The following is a 26917-nucleotide window of genomic DNA, read 5'->3' as shown; positions in this document are numbered from 1 at the left end:
TCGGCCAAGCCAGTAACCATTTTGATGCCATCAATGGTTGATCTGGTTTTACGGAACCCATACTGTCGATCTGAGAGACCTACCTGGCTCTCAACAATCTATTATATATCCAAAAGACAAATAGTTCTGTAGGAGGTTGGCTCACCTGGAGTTTTACCAGGCTTAGGCAGTAGCACCAACTTCTGCCATTTCTATGCTGCAGGAAATATACCCTCGGACATGCATGCTTCAAACAACTCAGCGAACATGTCCGGTCTGGATTTCACGGCAAGCTTAAGGGCCCTATTTGGAACGCCATCCAGACCCGGAACTTTGTTATCTCCTATCCTAGCGCAGATATCCAGCAGCTCGTCACTTGTGACTGGCGGTATTACCGTGTTGTTCAGAGGTCGCTGAAGCTGTCTATGCCCTCTTCTTGCTGGGGAAATAACCGCTGGATAATTTTTAACAAGAGTGAAGGGCACGTGATCTGCGGAGATGATCGGCCTCTGAATCGCCCCATCACGATTCTATAGGCGCTCCCCCACGGGTTTACGTCCGCTTCCGAACAGAGCTCCTTAAAGCTTTCCCTCTTTCTCCGTTGGATGGCGAGCTTGAGGGTTTTGCGGGTTTCCTTATAGACGCGCTCTTTTTGTCCTTGGTCGATTCTGCCTGGTGATCGCTGTGGCTGTAGCGCTTGTTGACGCACCAGGACATACCACGTGCCAGTGTAGGGCTGACAAAAGTTAGGTCTACGATTGAGGCAGACCCCTCTTTCTGAAAGATGTTTACATATCCTTCGTTGGCCAGAATGATATCCACTCACGGGCCCAAGCATTGAAGCCACCAGCAATCATCCTTGGACTACGACCCCTTGCGTCGAGAACAAGACTGTCATTTCCTCGAATTCGGGCAGTGTCAGGCTTGGTGGGGCGTAATAGCTATACACATATACCCCGTTTATTTTCCCCCACACAAACCGCTGTATGTCTGACCCCTAGTACATTGTATGGCTTGTCGACCACATGCCTATGTCGCCGCTAAAGCTGCGCCGACTCTGTAACCCATATGCCACGGTGACAGTTTGGGCGAATTCGCACTTTTGCCTTTTTCTTCGCTTTTTTCTTAACTACTTTGATCCATCCACCATTTCCATTCCCCTTGGATTTTGTCGAGTCGATTGCTGGAGCTCGCACCCCCTTTCCCGCTTTCTCTCTTGGGTGCTTTTAGTTTCGTTTTTCGGAACTATTTGTATGGCCTTTTTCCTTTTAGGTGCCTGCTGATTTCCCAGAGGATCCACATCTCCTTCCCGCACTCTCTTGTTTGGTGGCAGGTTGATTGCAATACGATTAGGTGCCACTTGGGTCGCCTATGACACCATTGGGGCAACAGATTTCCATTTGCCTTTGGAATTTCGTTCCTCCTGCTACGATTTGTTGTAGAGCACTCTAATAGCTCTCACCATATTATCTATGGCTTGTCGCTGTTTTTGTCGTCATCCACTGTCTGTTTGTCTGTCAAAACGGCAAAACCGATCCGAACGAAATTTGGATAGATGGGAACAGCGATTGACATTTATTTAGGTGGAGTTTAAAGAGGATCTCCATACATGCAAAGGAGGAATTTAAAAAAAATCACTGGGTATAGTTGGGTAGGGTATCAAATGAAAGATATTGATCAGTACTTTCCGAAACTGACTGAGTTTTGGCGTGAATTGCAAAGTGTGCGAGTAAGGAGTACAGGACTCATTTTCGGAAACTACCCAACCCAAAAATCGGAAAAAATCAGGGTAGTGCGCTTAGATGAAATCTAGGACTCAAAATATGTCCCATTCCGATATCTGCTCAACTAAACTTACTAATAGTATATTTTAGAAACTGACTAAAAACTACACTTGCCAAATTTGGCAATCTGGCCATTAACGCCAGAGTTACAATTCAAACTTATCAATTCCGCACGAATTTACTGCTTCCAAAGCCATGCAAATTAGATGCCGACGTTATAATTAGCGAGAATAATTGACATTGGCGTGAAATATTAAAGCCGTATTTATGAAGAATCTACTTCTCCCCAGCTCCTTTTAAGGTTTCGTGCAAAGCACTTATGTGAAATCTAAGCCTCGAGAAATGTCCCATTCCGATATTTGCTCAAATAAACTTACTAATAGGATATTACCAACTTTTAGAAATTGACTGAAAAACTCCCCTTAAGTTCTTCCTAGAGTATTCATGAAAATCCAATTATTAGTGTCAATGTTATAGCAGTTAAAACTTATCAATTTCTTAGGAATTAATAGTATCCTAAGCCATACAAATAAGATGCTGATGTCATAATTAATGAGAATAATTGACATTCGGGTGAAATATTAAAATTCCATTCATGACGAATCAACTTCACCCCAGCCCTTTTTAAGGTTTTGTGTAAACGCAAAACCTTGTTAAAATTGGCTTACTGTCTGTCTGCTTGTCTGTCCGTCACACGTATTTTTCTCGGAGATGGCTGTAGCGATTGACACCAAATCTGATAGAAAGGTGGGAACTCTGAACGCTCACGCATACAGTGAATTATATCCTTTTACGTCGCATCTAAGGGGGGTCCCCATACAGGCAAGAGGTGGGTGTAAACTTTTTTTTTCATTGAATATAGTCATGTCGGATAACAAATTAAAGGTCTCGGTTAGTACTTTTCGAAGCCGGTTTTAGTTTTGACATTTGTTGGAAAGGTAGGCAATGCGGGGGGTTGAAAGTGGTCATTTCTTTAACGAACCCATTCTCAGAAACTACACAACCGAAAAATCTGAAAAAAATCAGGGGGCTGCCACTATATGGTGTCTAGGCTCCGAAATAGCCTCCATACCGATACCTGTTCGAATAAAGTTAATAATAGTACATTACTATAATTTTTAGTAATTGACTGAAAAACCCCCTTAAATCCACCCAAGAATCAATTACGTGCTACACAGTAATGGGACAAATGCACACTCAAATCTCTTTATAAAAGAAATACACAAAACCTTTCATACCCAAAGCGTCTAGCTTCCAGTTTCCCGACTTGTTTATATGTGATGTAGGTTAAATTCTTCACATTTGCTAATAATATTAAACTGAGAGTCTGAAGCGTATGAGGTTGACTATTATCAATACAGGTCTTTCCATCAATTTATTTATTTGAATTGCTTGGATGGAATTTTTAGCTATGTGACACGGAGCTGTCGTGCACTAGTCGCTCCATCTTCTTTTCCTTCAGCCTTTGTCCCGTCCACAAGCGGGATCGCCACCGTTGTTTCGGCCGGCCTTTTCGTCACTTACCATTGACTTCGATATTCAGATCTATTGGTATTGGTTTGGTAAGTGAATTCTCGTTAGCGCGAATAATGTGACTACACCATCCAAAACGCTTCACTCGAGATATTCAAATCGCTCAGATCTGGGCAGGTGGCTGCCATTGACAGAACTGTGGGATTTAAATTTAAATGTTATCAGCTAATGGAGAACTGCATTATGCTCCTCATATAGGGAAACACAAAACCTTTTATATTTGAAGCGTCAAGCTTCCGGTTTCCTGACTTGTTTCGGAGTTAGTTAATACCATCGTGCTCGTGATACTTGCCTTTTGTTTTCCTCGGCCTTCGCTCACCCCACCGAAAGGAGTTCAGGGCCAGCCCCACGGAAATGGTATATGGTGAGAATCTGCGCTTCCCTACCGACCCTGTGCTGGATATCAGAGCACGGTTAAGTGACTCCGGCATGCTGCGTCTGTTCAGAGACGAGGTTTCAATGCTGCGGCTGACTCCACCTTCCCGACACACGACAACGAAGGTTCTCATTCAGGGCGGACGCTCCTCGCTGCAGCCATCTTACGAGGACCCCTTTGGAGTTTTGGAGCGAGGTGAGCACTCTTCTACGTTCGAGGTGAGCCCAAGTGGGTCTAATTGTCGAGATTGATGAACCAAAGAGCCGACGAATGCTTTAAAAATGCACCTGTGAAGCCTGCGCCTGCGAACGTTCACAGTTCCCACATTCACTTTACATGATCATGACGTTATACACTACTTAGAGTCTAAAGTAAAATATTGATCCTCCGTAACATTGCTAGTAATAGTTGGATTTCATTCAACCTCCCGAAGTTTTGCCTTATATATTATCTCTTATACCAATGCCAATTTTCGTACCTCTAGGATGACATTAAGAGGGGTTTTCAGGTAAATTCCTAAAACATGGCAATGCACTATTATTAACTTTATTTGAGTAGATGTCGGAACGGGATGTATTTTGAGGCCTAGATTTAGTCGATATGCCTGTTATTTTTTCGAGATTTTTGGATTGGATAGATTCTGAGAACGAGGTAGGTAGGTAGGTATCAGTGGCCGCTCCGAGGAGCCCAATTAGCGCTTTGGTGCGCCGTTTTGATGCCACAAACTCCCAAGACCGTGACTGTTGTTATAGGAACAGGGAAGCGGAGTCCAGCTGGCTCGGATCCTCAGAGCCAGCCCGTAGCATTCACGAAGGAAAGCAGCTCTCCGACCCTGTAACTAGAAATCTCACCGAGGTCCCCAAAGAATGGTTTACCCAGTGTCCGCAGCCTGACTCGAGCTAGAGCCGGGCAATCGCAGAGAAAGTGCATGAGGGTTTCCCTTCCTTCTCCGCAGCTTCGGCAATGCGAGTTGTAGGGTAAGCCGAGCCTAGCGGCATGGTCCCCTATGGGCCAGTGCCCCGTGCAGACCGCCGTAATCTTGAATGCATTTGCACGCGTCTGGCACAGGAGCTCTCGTGATCGGGCTATGTTATAAGCGGGCCAAATTCTCCTTGATTTGGCACAGCTTGTAAGCCTTCGCCATCTCAGGCCCGCGGCTGCTAGGTAGTGCGAGTAGACTCGGCCACCGACAGCCGCCAGCGGAACACCGACTGTGTTCCCCGAGGGGCTGCCAAGAGCAGAGCCTTGCCTGGCCAATCCGTCAGCCCGCTCATTCCCTTCTATGTTCCTATGCCCGGGAACCCAGAGGAGAGTGATCTTGAGCGTGCCGCCCAGATGGTTGAGCGTGTCTCTGCACTGCCCCACCAACCGGGAAGATGTCGTAGTTGAGTACAAGGCCTTGATGGCCGCTTGGCTGTCGGTCAGAATGGCTATGTTACGCTTGGGACTCGAATCACGCTCCAGCCATCGACAGACTTCCAATATCGCCAGTACTTCCGCCTGGAATACACTGGTGAAACCTGGGAGACCATACGACTTGGATACACCGTGTGTATTCGAGAAAACCCCCGCGCCGACTCCACAGGCCATCTTTGATCCGTCCGTAAAGAATACCGTGTCATAGTCTTGCAACACGCCGCCGGTCTTCCACTTTGCCCTGGTTGGAAGGTCCACAGCAAAGTTTCTCGTGAAGTTCAGCTTGCGTGTGACATAGTCCGTGGGGGATGCCCAGATTTCTCGAGGTATTTCATCTAGAATGTTGCTGTGGCCATAGGACTTCGCTGCCCAGCATCCGGACTCACGCAGTCTTACGGCACTGCACGCTGCAACATATTTGATGTGGAGGTCAAGGGGGAGGAGATGCAGGAGTACATTGAGAGCATCTGCCGGGCAAGACTTCAGAGCCCCCGTAGCACCTGCACACGCGGTTCTTTGAATCCTATTAAGCTTCGTTCTATTGTATTTCTTCTTCAAAGCCTGCCACCATACAATAGATCCGTACGTCAGGATCGGACGCACTACAGCGGTGTACATCCAGAGAACCATCCTCGGCTGGAGACCCCATTTCCTGGCAAAGGTTCTCTTACAGGCATAGAAGGCTATACAGGCCTTCTTAACCCTCAGTTCTATGTTCAACCTCCAATTTAGCTTAGGATCCAGGATTACACCCAAATACTTCACATTAGAGGAAAGAACCAATCTTTGTTCATTCAGCCGTGGTAGATGGAATTCAGGTATCCTTGTCTTGGTGGTGAATAGCATCAGTTGCGTTTTGGTTGGGTTTATGCTGAGTCCGCATCTTGCGGCCCACAGGCACACCTTTCGCAACGCTCCTTCCATAATGTCGCTCATAATGGACAGAAACATCCCAGATACTAGTATCACCAAGTCGTCGGCATACGCCACCACCTTCACCCCGCTGCTGTCTAATGTACGTAAAATTTTGTCCATTACTATTAACCAGAGCACCGGTGAGATAGCACCACCCTGGGGCGTGCCTCTGTTCACAGCTCTGGTCAAGTGGTTGCCTCCCAGATCGGATTGGATTATCCTGGTACTCAGCATGGATATAATCCAATGCGTGAGATACCCCTCCAATCCAATACCGGTCAAGGCTTCCTTGATGGCGTTGGTACTGACGTTGTTGAAGGCTCCTTCTATATCCAAGAAGGCAGCAAGGGTATACTGCTTGTACTGCAGCGACCGCTCAACCGTGCCAATTACCTCGTGGAGGGCGGTTTCTGTGGATTTTCCTTTGAGGTAGGCATGCTGGGACTTGGAGAAAGGCGTTCTCTCCATAATCGTCCTTAAGTGAATGTCCAGGACGCGTTCTAGGGTCTTCAGCACGAAAGAGGTCAGGCTGATTGGTCGAAAGTCCTTCGCGGACTCATGACCGCGCCTGCCCGCTTTCGGTATGAAAACCACCCGTGCGCGCCTCCAGGACTGCGGTACGTATCCTAAAGTGATGCAGCTCCGGTAAATCTCAACAAGCCACGGCACAACCCTTTCCTGCTGCTTCTGTAGCATGACTGGCATTATGCCATCTGGGCCCGGAGATTTGTATGCGGAGAAGCTGTTTATAGCCCAGCCGATCCTATCCCCGGTAATTACCGATTTGATAGTCTCGCACAGCTGGGGTTGCCGCAAACCCTCCAAGCGAGGTTCTGACTCACAGTCCTCCTCGCTGGAGGGAAAGTGCGTTTGCACCAGCAGCTCCAAGGTTTCACTAGAAGATTCCGTCCAGGAGCCTTCCGACTTTTTAAGGAAGGATGGACTCTTATGTTCCTTGGACAGAATCTTATTGAGCCTCGCGGATTCACTAGTGCTTTCAATGTTCTGACAATAGTCTAGCCAAGACCGCCTCTTGGCGGTCCTGATGGCCGACTTGTACTTCTTTAGGCAGTCCTTGTATGGCTGCCAGTATTTTTGCCTGTAGCAGATGTTGAAGATTTCTCTGGTCAACTTCCTGAGACTAGAGAGATCTTCGTTCCACCACGGTGGCAGGGTCTTTTTGCTGTACTTAGCAGGGCACGAGACTTTGAAGGCGGTATCAAAAGCCTTCTCCAGAGCCCCGACCTTTGACTCCAGTTCGTCTGTCGTGCCAATCCTACCAATTTGCGCACCGGAGAGTTTGTTCTTAATTACCTGACCAAACTTTCTCCAGTCGATCCTCCTGGGGTCTCTAAAGGGCTTGGGGACCTCTGCGGCGAGATCTAGACTGAAGAGTATCCAACTGTGGTCAGAGAAGGATCTCTGGTCAGACACTCTCCAGTCCTCCACCCTAAGAATCCCGTTGTCGGTTATTAGGGTGATATCAAGGACCTCTTCCCAACCGTCACAGTTCTCCGAGCAGGGGAAATGAAAGGTTGGTGTACTGCCCCTGTTACACACCGATAAATTTGAAGTAATAATAAAATCAAAGAATGACTCACCCCTTTCGTTGATTTCAGAGCTGCCCCAAAGCGTATGCCTTGCATTTGCGTCGCAGCCTATCAGCAGGTTGGCTTTCTTTGGTGTTATGGTGTTCATCAGATGTTGTAGTTCTTGTGGCGGAGCTGATCGGTCGTGAGCCATGTACGCCGAGGAAATATACACGTTCTCTGCCCCCACCTGCTCCAGCTTGACCACAACTAGGTCACTGGAACTCAGGTCCGGGCACAGAAAAGCGTGCAGACTCTTCCTCGCAAGAATACATGCTCTAGGTTTAGCCTGATCAGCGTCTCCTGTGCTGTGGAATAGATTAAAATATTTGTTTTGGAGCCCTTTGATGGTTCGGTCGCTTCCGACCCAGGGCTCCTGTATTAATGCGATGTCGATGTCTTCCTCTAAGAGGAAGACGAGCAGATTAGCCGAGGCACACTTCGAGTGCTGCAGATTTATCTGCGTTACCCTCAGCATGATCTGCTTTCGTGGGGGGTTCGACAGCCCCCGTCGGACCGTCGATCGTCATCTCCTCCAACAGCTCGTTGGCGGCGTCGATTGGGTCAAGGTCGTCGTCCGGTTTTGCGGAGCGGAACACTTTTACTTTGGCATACCTGACTCCGAACCACACTTTGTAATCGGCCTTTTTCAGTGCCTCCAGGCACTCCTCGTTTATGCGGAGTAGTACGGGCTGGCTGTTTATCTGAGGTTCCTCCTCCTTTATAACAACCCAGTCGTCCATGGGAATCCCGTGGTTGTGAAGGCGCAGGAAATGGACCAGCTTGTCCTTCTCCATGCGGATCTTCGGCAACCAAATGCGAGCGACCGGTCTCCTGGGAATCTCGTCGTAAGGGATAGTCTTGAGCTTAACGCCCTCCCAAGAAGAGAAGAGACCTGTTTTCCTTTTTGGTGCACAAATTTTGAGCCCTAACTCCCCTATGTCCCCCAATGTCAAAACCATCATTTGAAAAAAGTCCTAATTGAACCCTTTCATTTGATACTCCACATGACCATATTCAGTGGAAAAAAAATGTACACTCTCTTTTCGCAAATCTCCCCTCAAATCCAAGCGATTCAGATACCATACCAAATTTCGTGACAATTGGTTCAACCGTTTCCAAGTAAATCGGGTGTGACAAATAGACAGACACTGAATTAATTTTAGTAAGGTTTTCTTTCACACAAAATCTTAAAAAGGGCTGGAGAGAAGTAGTTCTTCATATATAGTATTTTAGTATTTCACTCGAATGTCAATTATTTTCGTTACTTACGATGTCAGCATTTTATTTAGATGGCTTAAGATGGACTAAATTCTTGCGAAACTAATAAGTCTGAATCCTACAAGTTTGATGCTAACAGCCGGATTTCCATGAAACTCGGTAACTTTATGCACGATACTGTCCTCTATGCTGATACTCCTAGGATGAACTTGAGAGGGGCTTTACAGTCAATTGCAAAAAGCTAGTAATATACTATTGGTAAATTTATTTGTGCAGATATGACAATGGGACATATTGATGATGATGATACCATATGAGTGCATCACCCTGATTTTTGGGTTTGGTAGTTTCTGAAAAGGGGTCCTGCGTACATTTTGACTCTTTACTGACGCATTTTGCAAATGACGTCAAAAGTAATATTACTTTCAGAAAGTGCTAATCGATACCTTTCATTTAATAACTCACACAGGTAGATTTGATTTTACATCCTCTCCTTTAAACTCCATCCAAATTTATGCGTCTGATAGACAGACAGACAGTGAATCGATTTTAATAGGAATACAATATTTTTTCATCTTCGTCGGGATGAAGTGACGAGTGGATGGATCTTTGATGGAATGCGGAGGCAGTTGGCTTAATGCTATGCGGTGACGTCCTTAACGATTCACTTCGTACTCCGATTTCAAAAGAAGAAGATTCAATTTTAGGAATCCCTTTTGTTTGATTTGGTTACCTAATACTCTGCGACTGGGGACAACTCGATGGATGTCTCTCCCTTTATAATTCCCTGTGTTTCGGAATTTGCTGTACATAGTTCAAAAACAAGTTGTGAGCTTAGGATGACAATTGCGGGAATTGTATGAGAGTTGAAAATTTGGGGTGAGAGGAGTCCTCAGGGTTCGTTTTTTTTCAAATAGGTTATTTTCTTCATTTACTTCAATCTTTGATAGGTTTTAGTAAGACGCTACTTCTACTACTTCTTATGGTTACTCTTTTCTTGCCCAGTGTTAGGAATCTTGTTTGTTTTTCTCAAGTGAAATATTCTTACGCCTTTTTTCACTATAGGCGGTTGTTCATTATTGTTTCTTCAGCCTTTGTTGTGTTACATTAGCTTTTTTTCCCCTTCTTATTATATACTGATTTAGTTTTGTAGTTGAGAGATCTAAGGGCAGTCGCGATGGTGACCCGAACCCAGACGAATGAGAAGCAGTGGGTTAGGCGCCGACTCATCATCATGGGGCGCGTGCAAAACAGCGCTGGACTCCGGCCGCCCTCAGCAAAGTAACCCATGCTAGAAGACTGTGTGATCCCGGAATCGCTGTCGGTGTCATATCAAGAGGGTGGGTTGATGTTAAGGCTGAGCTTATTGGTGGAAGAGCTTCTAGATGAGGAACGGCGCTCCGCCACACACAAAGCACCCACCCAGGGTGTAGCGGTCCGCAGCTACTTTGTTGCTAACGTCGCCGCTGCCTTCCTTCACACTTCGAATCATAGTGGGAATTCTCACTGGTCACTGTTGGCTAAACTGTCACCTAAGGAAGCTAGAGATATGTACGGGCACTGCCTGCAGGTTCTGTGCGGAGTGTCACGAAACCTCTATACACGTTCTGGGACAGTGTCCGGCACTTGTGCAAAGTAGGTGGAGGCATCTGGGAGAACACTTAATATCAGACGCAAAGTTGAAAGATTTTGAAATAATAAACATACTAAAAATTCTAATGGTTATAGGTTTGCTTGATATACTATGATTAATAGGTACAGTATAACCAGTAAAAGGGCACAATAGTTATTTAAGGATGCGGTGCGACTTCCCCTTAACAGAATAATAATAAGTTATCAATTTCACATAAATTTACTGCAGCTTACGCCATACAAATAACATGCTGACGTCATAATTAGCGAGAATAATTGACATTCGCATGAAATATTAAAGTCCCGTTTATGAAAAATTTACTTAGTTTTAGTAAACACTTGTATGAAATCTAGGCCTCAAAATATGTCCCGCTCCGATATCTGCACAAATAAACTTACTAATAGTATATTACCAACTTTTACAAATTGACTGAAAAAAACTCCTTGATTTCATCCTAACAGTAATAAATTTAGCAGATAGGCATAGAGGATAGTATCGTATATACGCATATACCTAGTTTCATAGAATTGCGGCTATTAGTGTCAAAGTTGTAGCAGTTCAAACTTAACAATTTCGTGCGAATTATGCTGACACCATAAATAACGAAAATAATTGACTTTCGAGTGAAATATTAAAATTCCATTCACGAAGACTCCACTTCTACCCAGCCGTTTGTAAGTTTTTGTGTGCATGTCACAGGCACTTTTCTCGAAAACGGTTAAATCGATCCGCAAGAAACTTGGTGGAAAGATGGGAACTATGAAATCCCACGCATTCAGTTAGTGACATAAATTAACGTGGAGTTTAAAGGGCGGCATTTTACTCGAAACCACGTTTTCCAAGTTTTGGGGGAGTACTCATAAAAGACTACTTAGCCGATCTATTTGAAATTTAAATCCTTTCTTCTACATTACCATGCCGATATGCGGAACCTCAAAAATACTTAATTTTCTATTAATACATATTCTTTTAACAATATAAACTAAAAAAATGCACCGATTTTGAATTTTTTTTCACAAATTCGTTACTTTGTTATTTGTAAAAAGTATTTACATATTTGAGGTTCCGCTAATTCCGAAAAATCTATACAATAGAAAGAAATTAATTTTTTTTAAGGTCGACCACCATAGAAGATTACGTACTTCCTCGAGTAAAACCATTGTTTTTTCGAGGAGTCAATCTTGGTCATATAATACACATATTGATTAATGCAAAATTAGGTAAAAATAGATTTTGTTGTACAGTTTAAGGCTCCATCAAAATCACATTAAAATTTCGGAACAATTGTGCAATATTTTTTGAAGTGTGATCGTATTTACGTTTAGCGGATGTGAACAAGTCGGGAGACTGAAAGCTGGACGCTTCAAGTATGAAAGGTATTGTGTATTTCTTTTATAGAGATATTTGAGTGTGCATTTGTCTCATTAGTACGTAGCACGTAATATATGCATATATTATGTGAGAATATCCATATTTAGGTGATATTGACATTTAAAGTCTTGAATTTGCAAAGAAGCGACTACTTTGACCTATTATAGTAATAGTGCGATTTTGAACAAACTTGGTAGAATCATGCTGTATATTATAGCCTACATCATTGCATTTCGTGGTGCTAGGATGAACTTAAGGGGGGTTTTGCAGCCAATAACCAAAAGTTATAGTAATATACAATTATTAACTTTATTTGAAGAGATATCGGTGTGAAAGGTATTTTGGAGCCTTGGTACCATATAGTGGCAGTCCCTAGATTTTTTTTCACATATTTCGGTTAGGTTGTCTCTGAAAATGGGTCCGTTAAAGAAATGATCACTTTCGACTCCCCGCACTCCCCACCTTTCCAACAAATCTAAAAACAAACACTGACTTCGGAAAGTACATCTGACTTTACTTCCCACTTTTGCATATATGGGAATGCTCCTCTTAAATTTGATGTAGAGATATGTAGCTTACTGTTTACATGAAGGTCCACCGTCCCCAGCTTTCCATCAAATTTGGTGCGAATCGCTAGAATTGTTTCCGAGGAAAATGCTTGTGATGGACAGACAGACAGACAGTAAACTTGCCGGTCCCAATACTTGATGTAAGCAGAACTGTCATATCGGTAAACCGGACATGTTCGAGTGATCATCCCATGCTTGTATGTGCCATTACACTGCAGCCAGAAAAGAGATGGCCCGACATATCTAACGTCGAATCATACATTCTGCACTAATTGCTCACTATCCGCTCTTTCATTATGAGCTTTTTATAAGCTCGCGTGCCGACCAAGCCGTCTTCAATGCATACATAAATCCCTCCGTCCCCAGCACGCAGCAACAAATGCGAGTCAAAGACTAGTCAAGTGTTTGCCTTGACTTCAAACCACTTAGAGGATTGAAAGATGGATCCTTCGAATTAAGTGAAATCAGCTCGCAATCTACCTTAGAAACATTTGCATGCAAGGGACTCGCCTGCTTTTTGCTGTAAAAATAAGCACGTAGCGAGTTAATTTGGTGTAATGTTGTGCCGCCGCGTCAACCACGCCCCTACCTCTGACGAGGCAGGTTCATCCGCTTCACGGTAGAGTTTGGATGATCCATTCGGCATTTGGACATAGTAGTGCAAATCCGTCGCTGGACGTTTCCGAGATCGGTTTTCGTCCACCGGCAATATTTCGAATGCATAAGCCAGTGAAGGGATAACAAATGCATTCAATGCGCTTATTTTATTCTTTCCTGAGAGCTGCGATTTCAGTACCAGCTTCACCCGTCGCAGGAATCCGGACAGCAGAACATCCTTGACATCGCCAACTCTAGCATAGGTTCCTTGCAGAATTCCTAGATATTTGTAGAAATCTGGCTCGGTAGTAGCTTGGATGTGTGGATCATCAATGCTATATTCGGCATGCGGTAGCCTTTGGGGATGGCTTGGATTCGACACTTATCTAATCCAGTTGCCATCTGAATATCACGGCTGAACATTTGCAACCGACTTCTAAGGTGATTTGCAATGCCAAAATATAGCTTACTGTCATCATAAGTGTGTCAGTTTGCACTTTCCACTTAGGCCATATTTGATTGTAAAACCATGCCCTCTAGCGTCATTCAATCGCTATGAAAAGGGGTTTAGTACCACGCAAAAAAAGAGGATTCGGTAAATTCCCTGAAAGGTGCTTCTTCGTATATGGATGGGCTCTGAAGTATTGGTACCCTCAGATGAATGCACTGATAAGGTGGTATGCCATCCTCCCATGACTCTCACCAAAAACTTTTTTAGTTTCGGATCAATGCGATACGGATGTAGGTCATTGAATAGCCAGGTGTGCAGGACGCTGTCAAGAGCGTAATTTAGCAAGCGATATGGCAACAAAGTAGATTTTTTTGGCCTACAAATACAGAGTCGATAATAAGTTGTTCTTTGCAACCCCTTGACCCAACTTGGCACCCCTTCTGCTTCTCGGATAGTATGTTGTTGATCTGGAGGTACGCATTGACTCTTCCACTAATAATGGACGTTATGAATTTGTAGAGAGTTAATAAGCAAGTAATCAGTCTTGTGTCTGCAGGGTTTTGCACCGTGTCCGGGACAAGGTAGGTAATTCCCGCAGTGAGGAAGGATAGAAATTCCATCGGCCTACTAATGACCTGATTTATGCTTTATGCTTGTATATACTGGTAAATTTTGTATACCAGAAATTCTGTACCTGATTTATCATAGATTAGACTCTCGGTCACCAGTGACCGCGATGAACGCAAGTCGAACACGCTCCCTGTTTGTTGTCGCGGCGAGTTATAAAGCGATACTGGTCTGGGACTCGCTGCAGTCACATGCGTGGGAAACGCTCGACGAATCTCAGGTGCAACAAAGGGCGGTCAGATATTGTTACTTCCCCCGCCGTTTTTTAAGGTTTTGTGTGAAACAAAAGCTTATTAGAATCGAGACGAGGTCTGTCTCTCTGTCTGTCTGTCACACCCGATTTATTCGGAAACGGCTAGACCGATTGTCACGAAAATTGGTGAAAGTATGTAATTTGATGTTCCCTTTACATGCAGTAAGTGGCGCCATCTTGTGTTAAGTTTAAGGGAGGGCTCCCCATGGAATGGAATGGAATTTTTTTCACAGAATGTATCAAATGAAAGGTCTTAATTAGTACTTTTCGAAACTGGTCCAATATTTGATATTGAGTGAAACATAGGGGAGTGAGGGCTTAAAATATGATCCACAAAAAATGTAACAGGTCTCGTTCTCAGAACCTATCCAATCGAAAAATCTGAAAAAAATCACAATGGTGCATCTCTACGAAATCTAGACCTCAAAATATCCGATATCTGTACAAATAAAGAAAATAATAGTATATTTCCGCATTTTAGAAATTTACCCGGTACCCCGCCTTATATTCATCTCAGAAGTGCAAAATTTGGCATGCGTGTAACGAAGATGCACAGTTTGGTCAAGTTTGAAGAAAATACAACTATTATTAACAAAGTTATAGGGGTTGAAAGTTTACAATTTTTTCTGAATTTCATGTACTCTGCAACCTGCATGACGTCATCATCACATATAAATTCGTTAATACGACAACGAAATGAGTTCTTATGAATTGGGTCGCAAAGAATTATTTTGTTTTAGTTTTTTACTTATTTGTCAACCAGACATGTGTGTATGCAGGTATATAATATATGCGTGCTAATGAACTTTGCGGGTAATGCCTAATTCAAATAGATATAAGAAGTAAATTGGAAATATGGGCACGATCAATTTATATACGTGCATATATGTGTACAGTATTCGGAAATAGACAGTTTGTTTGTTTAGGGTGAGCGTAATATCTATGGCTGTAATATGTACGTATGTCTCGTAGTTTGAAAAAATATCAAGTATTATGTTGGATTTGTAGCTATATACGGATAGAAAAATGTGCGATTAAATTTCTTACATAAGATGAACACAAAACCTTTATACTCGAAGCACGAGATTTCGGTATTCCGACTTATTTCGTAGTTGGGGTTGGATGATAGAGAGGTTCATTCCACTTCATCCGCTGCCCACGCGAACCTGCTGTGGCGAAACAGCTGCAGCAGGCGGAGCAATGATTCTGGCCATCGTAGTGACTAAACGTTTAACGGCCCCAAGGTAAGCGGTTTCGACGCCGTGCTGTCCATTACGGGGGCCCGACCCAGTCGCCAAGTCAGACGACTCCCGCCATTTATCCGTACCGAACCTCAAATTTCTCCCTTTTCTCATTTTTGAGTTTGCATTTTATACCTAACCGTCAGGCATGGTGATAGCTTCCTCAGTGAGTAATCTGCAAGACTGCAAAGTTCCTGCACTTTCATCATCATCTATTTACCAATTTTCCTTTCATTTTTAAGGTTTTGTGTAAAACAAAACCTTGCTAAAATTGATTCACTGTCTAGGTGTCTGTCTGTCAGACGCACTTTCTCAAAAATGGCCAATCCGAACGGAATTTGGTGGACAGATGGGTACTATAAAATCCCATGCATACAGTGAGTGGCACAAATCTACGTGGGGTTTAAAGGGGGCTTCCCAGACATGCCAAAGGCGATGTAAAAATTTTCACCAGATATAGTCATGTGGGGCATCAAATGAAAGACCTCGATTCGTACTTTCTGAAACTAATTAATACTAGTTTTGACGTGGATTGTAAAATCCGCGAGTAACCAGTCAAAATCTGCACACTTAAAATGGGACAGAACTCATTGCCCAATCCAAAAACCCGAAAAAAATCAGAATGTTGTGCTTATATGAAATCTAGGCCTCAAAATATGTCCCATTCCGATATCTGCTCAAATAAACTTGTTAATAATATACTACTAACTTTTAGAAATTGACTAAAAAACCCCCTTAAGTTCATCCTAGGAGTACTCAATTGTGCATAGAGGATGGTATCGCGAATATGCATGCACAATTACATGGAAATTTGGCTATTAGTGTCAAAGTTGTAGCAGTTGAAACTTATCAATTTCGTGGGAATTTACTGCATTTTCAGTCATGTAGGCAAGATGCTGACGTCATAATTAACGAAAATAATTACCAGTCATTTTTAAGCTTTTTTATAAACACAAAGCATTATCAAAATCGATTCAATGTCTCTCTGTCTGTCTGTCGGTCACACCCGATTTATTCGAAAGCAGCTACCAAATATGATCATGTGGGGTATCAAATGAAAGGGCTCGATTAGTACTTTTTCGATCTTGTTTCTGATATCGGGTGAAGTATAGGGGAATGAGGGCTCAAAATGTGTGCGCCAAAAAGTGAAGCAGGTGTCGTTATTAGGACCTATCCAACCAAAAAAAACTGAAAAAAATTACAGTAGTGGATTTCCTCTAAATCTAGGTCTCAAAATTCATCCGGTGTCGATATCAGCACAAATAAAGTTAATATGTAAGAGTATAGTTCCGCATTTTACAAATTTTCTCCGTTCATTCTAGAAGTACAAAGTTTGGCATTGGTGTAAGGGACAACCTAGGGCACAATTTGGGCATTATCACCACGAAGTTAGCTCATATGATTGGAGGGGTCGCAAGGAATTATTTTGTATCAGTTTTTTAGTCATTTGTATATCAATATCAATTACTCCACTACTATGTGTATATAGGTATACATATAACGATCTAATGAAATTTCCGGGTAGTCTCTAATTCAGGTAGATATATTTGTACATTAAACCAGCGGTATTTCATGTACCTTCTATATGCGTACATATATATGCTTTTGTTGGAAGTAAATCGGAAATATGGACACGATCAATTTATATACGTCCATGTATATGTACATTATTCGGTAATAGGCAGTTTGTTTCTATAAGGTGAGGATAATATCTATGTCTGGAAAAATATGAAGGAATATGTTGGACTTTTAGCTATATACGGATGGAAAAATGTGTGTAAAAGTTTCTCACATAAGATGCTCACAAAACCTTTATATCCGAAGCGCGAAATTTCGATATTCCGACTTGTGTGTATCTGTTTTAGGTTATTTTCTTCACATTTGTTCATAATATTGAATTCCTAGTGTGAAGCATATGAGGTTGACTATTATCAATACAGTGCTCTCCATATCAAATTATTTGTGGAAATGGCTTTTTAAAAAATTCGGGGCAGTTGAGTTTTTTACTATGTATGTACAAATGAAACATGGTTCGTCACATAGGGAACCACAAAACCTGCTGAAACTGACGCGTTCAACTTCCGGTTTTCCGACTTAATATTACTTTGATATACTTTACTTTTTTGTTATTTTCGTTTGAATATACCAACATGAATTTCAGCTAATTTCTTATTAATTTGAGGGCGTTTCCCTCCAATTTTCTAAATCGCAAAACACACTTTAAGAAAGGGGAATCCTCCAACATAATGGCCTGAAGAATTCAAGGCTGGGTGGGAACCACAAAGGTAGCAATGCACTGCCCATTAGAGGCAGGAGTAGCATTGAGGATGCAATCCGCCATGGATTTTCGCTCTCGACCGTGGCACTCGAGTTCGGAGTATTAAGGTTTTACCCGCGCGGTCAAGCCATTATTTTTTTGTGTTTCATTTCCAGGGTTAGCTCGCATGTTTATTTTCCAATAGGTTGCTGCGATATTCCGATGGTTGTTTGTTTTTCAGCTTGCAGTGTGGACCCACGCATCGGTATAAATCTCGAGTTGTGTGAAGGATCGAAGTGTTCAAAGGAGCTCCCACCACACCGAGCCTGGCTAGCATTGAGACAAGCAAGCGCATGTCAATGGAACACTTCGGTGGTATTTTCGGGGGAATTTCACAGTGACTAGATGGTCCCGCAGTGGTCAAAATAAGCTACGATTCAGTGGTGACCGAGTGCAAGGGCCTGGATGATTTCACCATAAAGTTCTCATTTCTCAACGAATATTTGGATAGCATAATATGTATAGGAAGCAAAAACCGCCAGGCAACCATATGGAGCTTCGGAAATCTAGCTACCAAATACCTGAAAAAAAACAGCAACAACAGCGTTTAATCCAATATCATAAAAAAGATCATTTTTGAAAAGTACTAATTGGCCCGATGGCGCAAGTGGTTAGAGCGTCGTAGCGGAAGGTCCCGGTTCAAATCTCACTGGTGGCAGAGGGATTTGCTATCGTGACTGGATGTCGGACACTAGTTGACTCAGCTGTCAATGAGTGCCTGAGTCAAATAAGTGTAATAATCTCGGGCGTGCGTAATGCTGACCACATTGCCACCTATAATGTGCTGTAGGGCACTGTTGCTGTCTTGAATGATGTGCTCTAACACGCTTCAAGGCCCTGATCTAATTGGATTGTTGCGCCAACGATTATTATTATTTTTATTACTAATTGATACCCCGCATGATCATATTCTGTGAGAAAAATTTGCTCCCCCCTTTCGCATGTACGGGGAGTCCCTCTTAAAGCTAACACAAAGTGATACAACTCGTAGCGGTTCACATCATTAAATCATCAAATTTCATCACGATAGCTACAGCCGCTTCGGAGTAAATCTTGTGTGGCAGTCAGACGGACAGGCAAACATTGATGGAATTTTATTAAGGTTTTGTTTCACACTTGTGTTTTTCATTTTTCTTCAAATTCGCCGTTTTCTTATTTTTAAAAGAATATTTGCATATTTGAGGTTCCACCTATTTCGACAAGTCTACCGAATGGACACAAATTTTTTTTTCTTAATTCGGACTACCACAAAAATCTGCAGCTCGCCCAAGAGCGACATCTTTTTTTCAGGGAGTTTACTTTGATCAGAGAAGCCCATACATTGATGAATGCAAAATTAAGTAAAAAAGAGAAATTGGTTATAAATTTTAAGCTTGCCTAAAAAAAGAATGAAATACCGTTGAAATTCAGAGCATTACACTGCATTATTACTTTAAGAGGAACTTTTCCAAGTTTTTACTTAGTGGAAAGCTGGAAATCCCTACAATTCGTTACCTAATATATATATACACGTCCATGCATGTTAGATTATAACTGCAAAAAGTATCTCCGCTTCTTAAAAGATTTTGCCGTGCTGTACTTAGCTAGTTTACCAATTGTTGATCGCTGACAATAATTAGAGAGGGAACTGGAAATCATTTGAAAATATGAAACATGGATATTCGTATTATTAGTAAAAGCTCTTCCTTTTTGCTACTCTCTGGATTCTTTTATAAAGTCTTGGAAAACTCAAATTTTACCGAAATGTAAGAAAGTATATTTTCATTTTATGTTGAGGGAACTCACCTGTTATGCGACTTGACACGGAAGAAACTCGATTGTATCTCAATGTTTTGCGAAGAAAGGTATTATGCCATCAACTAAAAAATAAGATTAATTACTTTTCACAAGACTCAAATAAATATTATTGAAACAAACGACTGGACCACACTAGCTTATATTTAAGATTTCATTATTTGAATGGTTTCGACTTTATTGAATGTTAGCTTAGAATCGTTCATTTTCATTTGGAGCGGATATGGAGATTTGTCAATGTCCCGGTTAAAAATTGGAAGGGAACAGGATTTCATTCACTAGCCCGCACAAAGCAAATATTGCAACAACTGCTCTAATAACTGCGATGGAGGTATTTTTCATAAGTACGTGCACTTGCTCTTTATATTATAACGGCGCACATTTGCGATTAATTAGTAATTCATAATTCCCACCTAAAACACAAAGTTAGGGGAGAGAGCTAGACCGGTTTTTCACAGCAACCAGCTCAACTCAACACTGAGGACCGAATGATATTTACCACTATTTTCCGAACGATTTATACTAATGCTGCTGTTTTGAGTTCAAGCACGAACACGATACACATTAGTCCTCGGTGAGTTGAATGTCTTAAAGCACCTACATAATCTATTTCTCGAAGGTATCAACGCTTTCTATTTATTATTCACAGTATGTTGCTCCACTTGGCTCCCGTTGGTATCTATCCCCCTGAGGCGCTTGTGAACACTATAATGGGGCAAGTCGTTTTAAGCTTATGTAGGTAAAGTTCTGTAAACCAGTTTGCTGTGTAGGTAGAGAAGACATATATACAGCGCTTTGCTTGCTGTTCTAGCGATATATGATGAGGGCGACGAATAGCTTATCTAGGATTAAATAAAATGTAACGAAGTACAAAAAATGCTGAAGAATAAACTCTAAAATAGACGGCACGACGAAAAGCAGTTAATCGTAAGTTTCTGGTAGCTCCCACATGTCCAATGGTGGATAATTTGTTAAGGTTTTGTATTAGACGAAACATCAAAGTCTGTATGCTGTTTGTCGGCTGCACACAATTTATTCGAAACCCATTTTATGTTTATTTTAATGAGGAGGAGGTAAATATTTACTTCACAAATGTAATCATGTACGACATCAATTAATACAGGCGTTACTTTCGACGATTGTTTCAAAGAATGTGGTTAGGGGGTTAAAAAGTGCACATTTAAAGCAAGGACTGGTTACGAATCTGAAGGTCGGAAAACCGGCATCTGGACATTTCATGTATCAAACGCTTTAGATCTTGAAAGTATTGTACCGTTGATAGTTAATTTGACCCACTTCAAACTTGGAGTTCGACATTATTTAGCAATTGCAAAAGTTCACTTGCAACCGATACAAAAAAGGAATGCACACAACATGTGGGAAGGTTTCATCACTCTCCTCACAAAATCTTCAAACAGTGTTCGTAGATATTCCCAGCTTCCCCAGGTGATAACACCTCGCCTTGTGGACATCCTTGAGTAGTACTGTCGGTAGCTCTATTAGCCTACTCTCTAACATTCTGCCCATCCAGAAGGCCAGGGTTTTTCTACTTCCTAGGGCATTAGGGCATCTAATATCTCTGTGTGCGATGCGTTATCGAACACTCTTTCGATGCCTACAAACGCAACAGTTTTATTTCTTTTGTTTCTATGGCATCCCGTACTACATCCGTCAGCTGATACAGGGCAGTTTCGGTTGACCATACTGCCCGGTAAGCGAACGTTAGTTTCAATATAATTTGTTTAGGAGCTTCTCCACCGTCTTAAATACGAACGATGTCAGGCAGATTGGTCTGAAAGTTTCAGTAGTAAAAGGATCATTTTAACCTCGTTTCGGAATAAAGGCAATTTTTGAACGCTTCCATGTCCTTGATATATATCTCAAGGATATGCTGCCTATTACCGCTTTTAGAAGGGATTCTAAGATGTTTTTTTTTAGCCTCTCTGGAGTAGTGCTGGGAAAATGCTATTTAGTCCGGGCATACCTCTTTCGCAAGTTCCCAATTCCCTTTTTTCCCCTTCTGTCCGTTATTGGAGGTCAAGTCGAAAGCTATTATCCTCCTCTTTCTTGGTAAATGTACCATTTTCCTTTTTCAGACCGACCAAAGATATTGCTTTGCCTTGGTTATAGCTTTGTATAGCCTGGTTGCGGCTTATTCCACCCTTCACAAACCGTGTGGGGAGATCCGTTTTTAAGGTTTTGTGTGAAACAAAACCTTACTAAAATTGGTTTAATGTCTATCTCTCCGTGTGTCACACACGATTTGCTCCGAAACGGCTGGAGCTATCGTCATGAAATTTGGTGAGAATAAGTGCTCTGTGAAACCGAGATAAGAGATGTCTGCTCTTTTCTGATTTAATGAAACAAAACGAGAAGTTTCAACGAAATTCATCATCATCATCAACGGCGTGACAACCGGTATCCGGCCTAGGCCCGCCTTAATAAGGAACTCCAGGCATCCCGGTTTTGCGCCGAGGTCACGGCATCACGGATTACTTTGTCGAAGGCCAGGTTAAAGAGGCCGCATGATAGGGCATCCCCTTGTCTTAGACCGATGTTGATGTCGGATGGTCTTAAGAGTGAACCCGCTGCCGCTTTTTCTGGCCTCGCACATTAGTCACGGTCAGCCTAGTCTTATTGATTTCGTCGGGATACAGAATTCTCTCATGGCCGTGTACAGTTTTGCCCTGGCTATGCTATCAAGGACGGCTTTAAAGTCGATGAGTAGATGGTGCATTTTTCAACAGTTTTTTCATCGCCTGCCGCAGAGAGAAAATCTGATCTGTTGCGGATTTACCTAGAGTGAAGCCTCTTTGGTATGGGCCAATGATGATCTGAGCGTATGGGGCTATCCGGCCTAGCAAGATAGTGGAGAATATCTTATAGATGGTACTCAGCAACATGATACCTCTACAATTGCTGCAGTGTGTGGTATCTCCCTTTTTATGTATGATACAAATAATGCCTCTTTGCCAATCGTCAGGCGTTGATTCGCCGTCCCATACCTTGAGCACAAGTTGATGAACCACTTGGTGTAACTGGTCGCCTCCATATTTAACTAAATCGGCTGTAATTCCATCGGCTCCTGGTCACTTATGATTTCTAAACCGATGAATTGCACGGACTATTTCTTCTATACTTGATGGTGGCAGTATTTGTCCGTCGTCTTCAGTTGGCGGGACCTCAAACTCGCCGATGTTCTGGTTGTTCAGCAGCTCATCAAAGTACTCAATCCATCGCTCCAATATGCCCATTCTGTCGGAAATCAGATTCCCCTCTTTGTCTCGGCAGGATGAGCATTGAAGTGTAAAAGGCTTCATTCTGCTGACTTGTTGCTAAAACTTCCGCGGTTGCTTTCTATACTTTTCGAGTTCACAGACTTGTTGGTTCCCGCAGGTTTCCTTTTTCCGTCTGTGAAGTCGCCTCTCCGCTCGACGCAGTTCGTGATAAGTCTCTGCGCATGCCCGCGTTCTTTGAGAATGCAACATTGCTCAGTACGGGGCATTTTTCCTTTCCGTAGCTTACATTCATCGTCAAACCATCCGTTCCGACTTTTTGCAGCTGGGGCCTAGTATGTTTGTGGGCGTATCCATGAAAGCGTTCTTCAGGTGGTTGTGAAGATCATTTGTTGTTATTGCGGCATCCATTTCCGTCTTATAGGTGTCGTGGAGACCTGTGTTGTAGATGGCTTTAGTATTCACTCTCACCTAATTGTCAGAGGTGTAGGTGGTGTCGTAATTCGAGCTTGTAGCACCATGCCAATGATATAGTGGTCCGAGTCTATATTGGCCCCCCTATATGTTCTGACATTCATCAAGGCTGAGAGTGGTCCCGTCTGGAGAGGCCCACCTATGTTTGTGAACCGCTTTCCGCGCAAACCAGGTACTTCCAACAACCATTTCGTGCGATACTGTTAACTGACTAATGCGTAGTCCGTTATCATTGGTATCCCTATGTAAGCTATGGGAGCCAACGTATTGCCTGAATACGGGTTCCTTCCCTACTTGACTGTTAAGTATGATTTTGATATCAGACTTGGGACAGGCGGACCCTCGGCTCAACTGCCTCGTAGAAGGTATCCTTCTCCGACTCTGCAGTCTCTTGTGTAGGTGCGTGAACGTTGATGAGGCTTTCTAAGCTTGCCCCGCAAACGCAGATTGCATAGCCTTTCGCTTATATTTTCAAAGCCGGTTTAATTTTTTGGCTGACTAAAAAACCTACTCCGAGCACATGGTTTACTGGATGGCTGCTATAATATATGGTGTAGTGGCTCTTCTCCAGGAAACCGATCCCTGTTCATAGCATCTCTTGCAACGCTGTTATATCAGCCTTATACTGGGACAGGGTGTCGGCTAGCTGCTCAGCAGCATTCGGTCTACACAGGGAGTGCACGTTCCTTGAGAAAATGCGCAAATCGTTAATCCGTTGCCGTTTTCGGGTTCGTCGTTGTAAGATCCATCCTGTCCGAGGCTCCTTTCGGGCTTCACATCGGTTTTCCGTGTAGGGTTGTCAGCCCTACCCAACCCCCAACCTGGAGGACCAGTTGGTACATTTTGTCCTGCTTTTAGGCGCGGGAGGCTTGCCTTCATCTTTCTCCGTCTGCAGTTTTCCATAAAGAAAAAAATTCCAGCGATCATCACGTGGAGGTGGAGATAGGGTTTAGTAGTAGAACTGTTGGTGTTGATTCAGCAGACTTGAACTTGTACATGTGTATATTTTGCAATTTAAAAATATATGGAGGACTATTTGGATTTCCAGCTATGTACGAGTAGAAAATCGTGCACAGAAAGTTTCTCACATAAGATGAGCACAAAACCTTTATACGTGAAGCGTCTAGCTTTGGGTATCCCGACTTTTTTTCAGATATTTCAGCCAAATAGTTTCTGAGAACGGGAGGTGTTTCACTTTTTGGGGCACATATTTTATGCCCTATCTTCTCCATGTTTTATCCAATATCGGAAAATCTATTAGGAGGACCGTTTTGAATATTCCGTCAACTATCCGTACGTTGTACTGTATTCCCGACCGTTTTTAATGAGACCTTCTGTTAACGGAGCTGACATGACTACTCATTGTCATTTCTAAAACGTGTCTGATAAAGCGACAGCTGCCGCAAAAAAATCCAATTTCCAGAAATTGTTAACTCGCTTATATTTACCGGGGATGCCTGTTTAGTGTTTACATTAACCGGGAAACTCTCACTTCGTAACATAACGATTGTTTCAATATATCGTTTTTGAATCATAATTATAGGTTTTACTGTTCCCACTATAAAATGTAGGAAGATGAGACAACCGTTTGATGAACCATGTATTCAAAATGAGTGGGAAAAAGTATGTATCAACAATGCGTGAAAAGGTGGAGATAATTAAAGTGAGTGAACGGGAGTGAACGGGGGGGCTCCGGCTTCAAAATTCAACGGCTGTAAGACCCAAATCGGGCACATTTTAAAAAGTGATTTTAAATAAAATCCCAAACGGCCATTTTTAAATTCACAGGGACTGACAATAGACACTGCAACATATGAATGGTTTTACAGGGCACGGACAGCCGTTGGTAAAAAAGAAAACTCTAGAAATTGCTCAAGCATTGGGAAAAACAGATTTTAAAGCACCTACTGGTTGGTTTAACAAATTTAAGTTGAGACACTCTATAGGGTAGGTGGGTGTCAGTGGTCGCTGCGGGGGGCCCAATTAGCGCTGTAGTGTGCCGTTTTGGTGCCTCAAACTCCTAATACCGTGACTGATGTTATGAGAGCAAGGAGGCGGAGTCCTGCCGGCTCAAGTCTTCAGAGAATGCCCGTAGCGTTCACAAAGGAAAGCTAGAACTAGACAATCGCAAAGGGTGTGTATGTTTGTTTCCCCCTCTTCTCAGCAGTTTCGGCAATGCTAATTGAAGGGTATGCAAAACCCGTGTGGCGTAGTACCTATGGGCCAGTGTCCTGTCAGACTGCCGTAATTTGGTACGCATTTGCACGCACCTGGCACAGGAGCTCTCGCGATCGGGTTTTGTTACAAGCAGGTAAATCCTCCTTTACTTGGCACAGGTGGTGAGCCTTTGCCATCCGAGGATCGCGGCTGTTAAGTAATGCGAATAGATTCCGCCCTTGACAATCACTAACGGAACATAGACTGTACCCGCTGCAGGACTGCCAAGAGCAGAGCCCCGCCTGGCCAATCAGTCAGCCCGCTTAATTCCTTGTATGTTTCTATTACTGGGACGCCAGAATAGGGTGACCTAGGGCATGCTGCCTAGAGTGGTCAGTGTGTTTCTCTACGGTCCCACTAGCCTGGAGGATGATGACGCTGAGTACCAGGCCTTAATGGCCGCTGGTCAGAATGGCTATGTTACGCTTGGGGCTCGGATCATGCAACCACTATCGACAGGCCCCAGTATCACCAGCATTTCCGCTTGGAATACACTCGTGAAACATCCGACCATACGACTCGAATGGACTGCATGTTTTCGAGAAAACCCCCGCACAGACCATCTGCAACACGCTGCGGGTCTTCCACTCTATCCTGGTTGGAAAGTCCACAGTAAAGCATCTCTTGAAGTTCTGTTTTCGTGTGGCATAGTTCATGAGGAATGCCCAGATTTCCCGAGGTATTTCGTCTAGGATGTCACTATGGCCGTAGGGAGTCGCTGTCCAGCATTCGGACTGACAAAGTCTCACGACACTGAACGCTACAACGCATTTAATAGGAAGGTTTAGGGGGAGGAAATGCAGGAGCACATTGGGAGCATCTGCAGGGTAGGACTGCAAAGTCCCGGTAGCATCGGCACACGCGGTTTTTTGAATCCTATTAAGCTACGTTCTATTGTGTCTCAATGCTTGCCACCACACAATATAGCCGTACGTTAGAACTTCCAGAAAGACTCGGCCGGAGACCCGATTTCTTCACAGTTAGTAGTTCTATGATCAATCTCCAATTCTTTATATTGGAGAAAAGAAGCGATCTTTCTTTTTTTTTTAGGGTAGATGGATGCAGTTAAGCAAACAGTGTTGGACTCCCGATTCGGTACGTCGTCGGACTACCAACTAAACACCTCTCCATCGTCAGAGAGCTGGCCTGGAACCGTTTGTTACTTCGGGCCAGCCCCCGAACTCTCCCGCCTTGCGGAGCCTTCAAATCAGGGAATTCCTTTCACCAACGGGAGGGAAGAGGAGGAAGGGAACTGTCAGTTCAAGGAGCCCCCTGCCATCCGGCTCCTCCATCGGTCGAGTTCTATCTTCTTAGCAACGAGAAG

At 43.2% G+C, this 26917-nt stretch overlaps 1 protein-coding gene across 4 annotated transcripts in view; it reads right to left on the bottom strand.

The window, feature by feature from the left end:
* Positions 1 to 20308, bottom strand: part of LOC119651388 (aminopeptidase N-like) — a 100944-nt gene extending 80636 nt beyond the window's left edge. The window contains exons 1-2 of one of the 4 annotated variants that reach the window (XM_038054970.1): positions 20268 to 20308; positions 19658 to 19731 (exon numbers count right to left, since the gene is read on the bottom strand). The gene's annotated coding sequence lies outside the window, so the exon portion shown is untranslated. Of the gene's footprint in view, positions 1 to 19657; positions 19732 to 19789 lie in introns of all 4 variants that reach the window. The other 3 variants (XM_038054969.1, XM_038054966.1, XM_038054967.1) reach the window with 3 other exon arrangements.
* Between the last annotated feature and the right edge of the window lie 6609 nt (positions 20309 to 26917).

The sequence above is a fragment of the Hermetia illucens genome, chromosome 3 (assembly GCF_905115235.1).
Source record: "Hermetia illucens chromosome 3, iHerIll2.2.curated.20191125, whole genome shotgun sequence".
Classification (NCBI taxonomy): Eukaryota; Metazoa; Arthropoda; class Insecta; order Diptera; family Stratiomyidae; genus Hermetia; species Hermetia illucens.
Note: the sequence above shows the minus strand (reverse complement) of the source record. Positions and strands in the feature narration are given on the sequence as shown.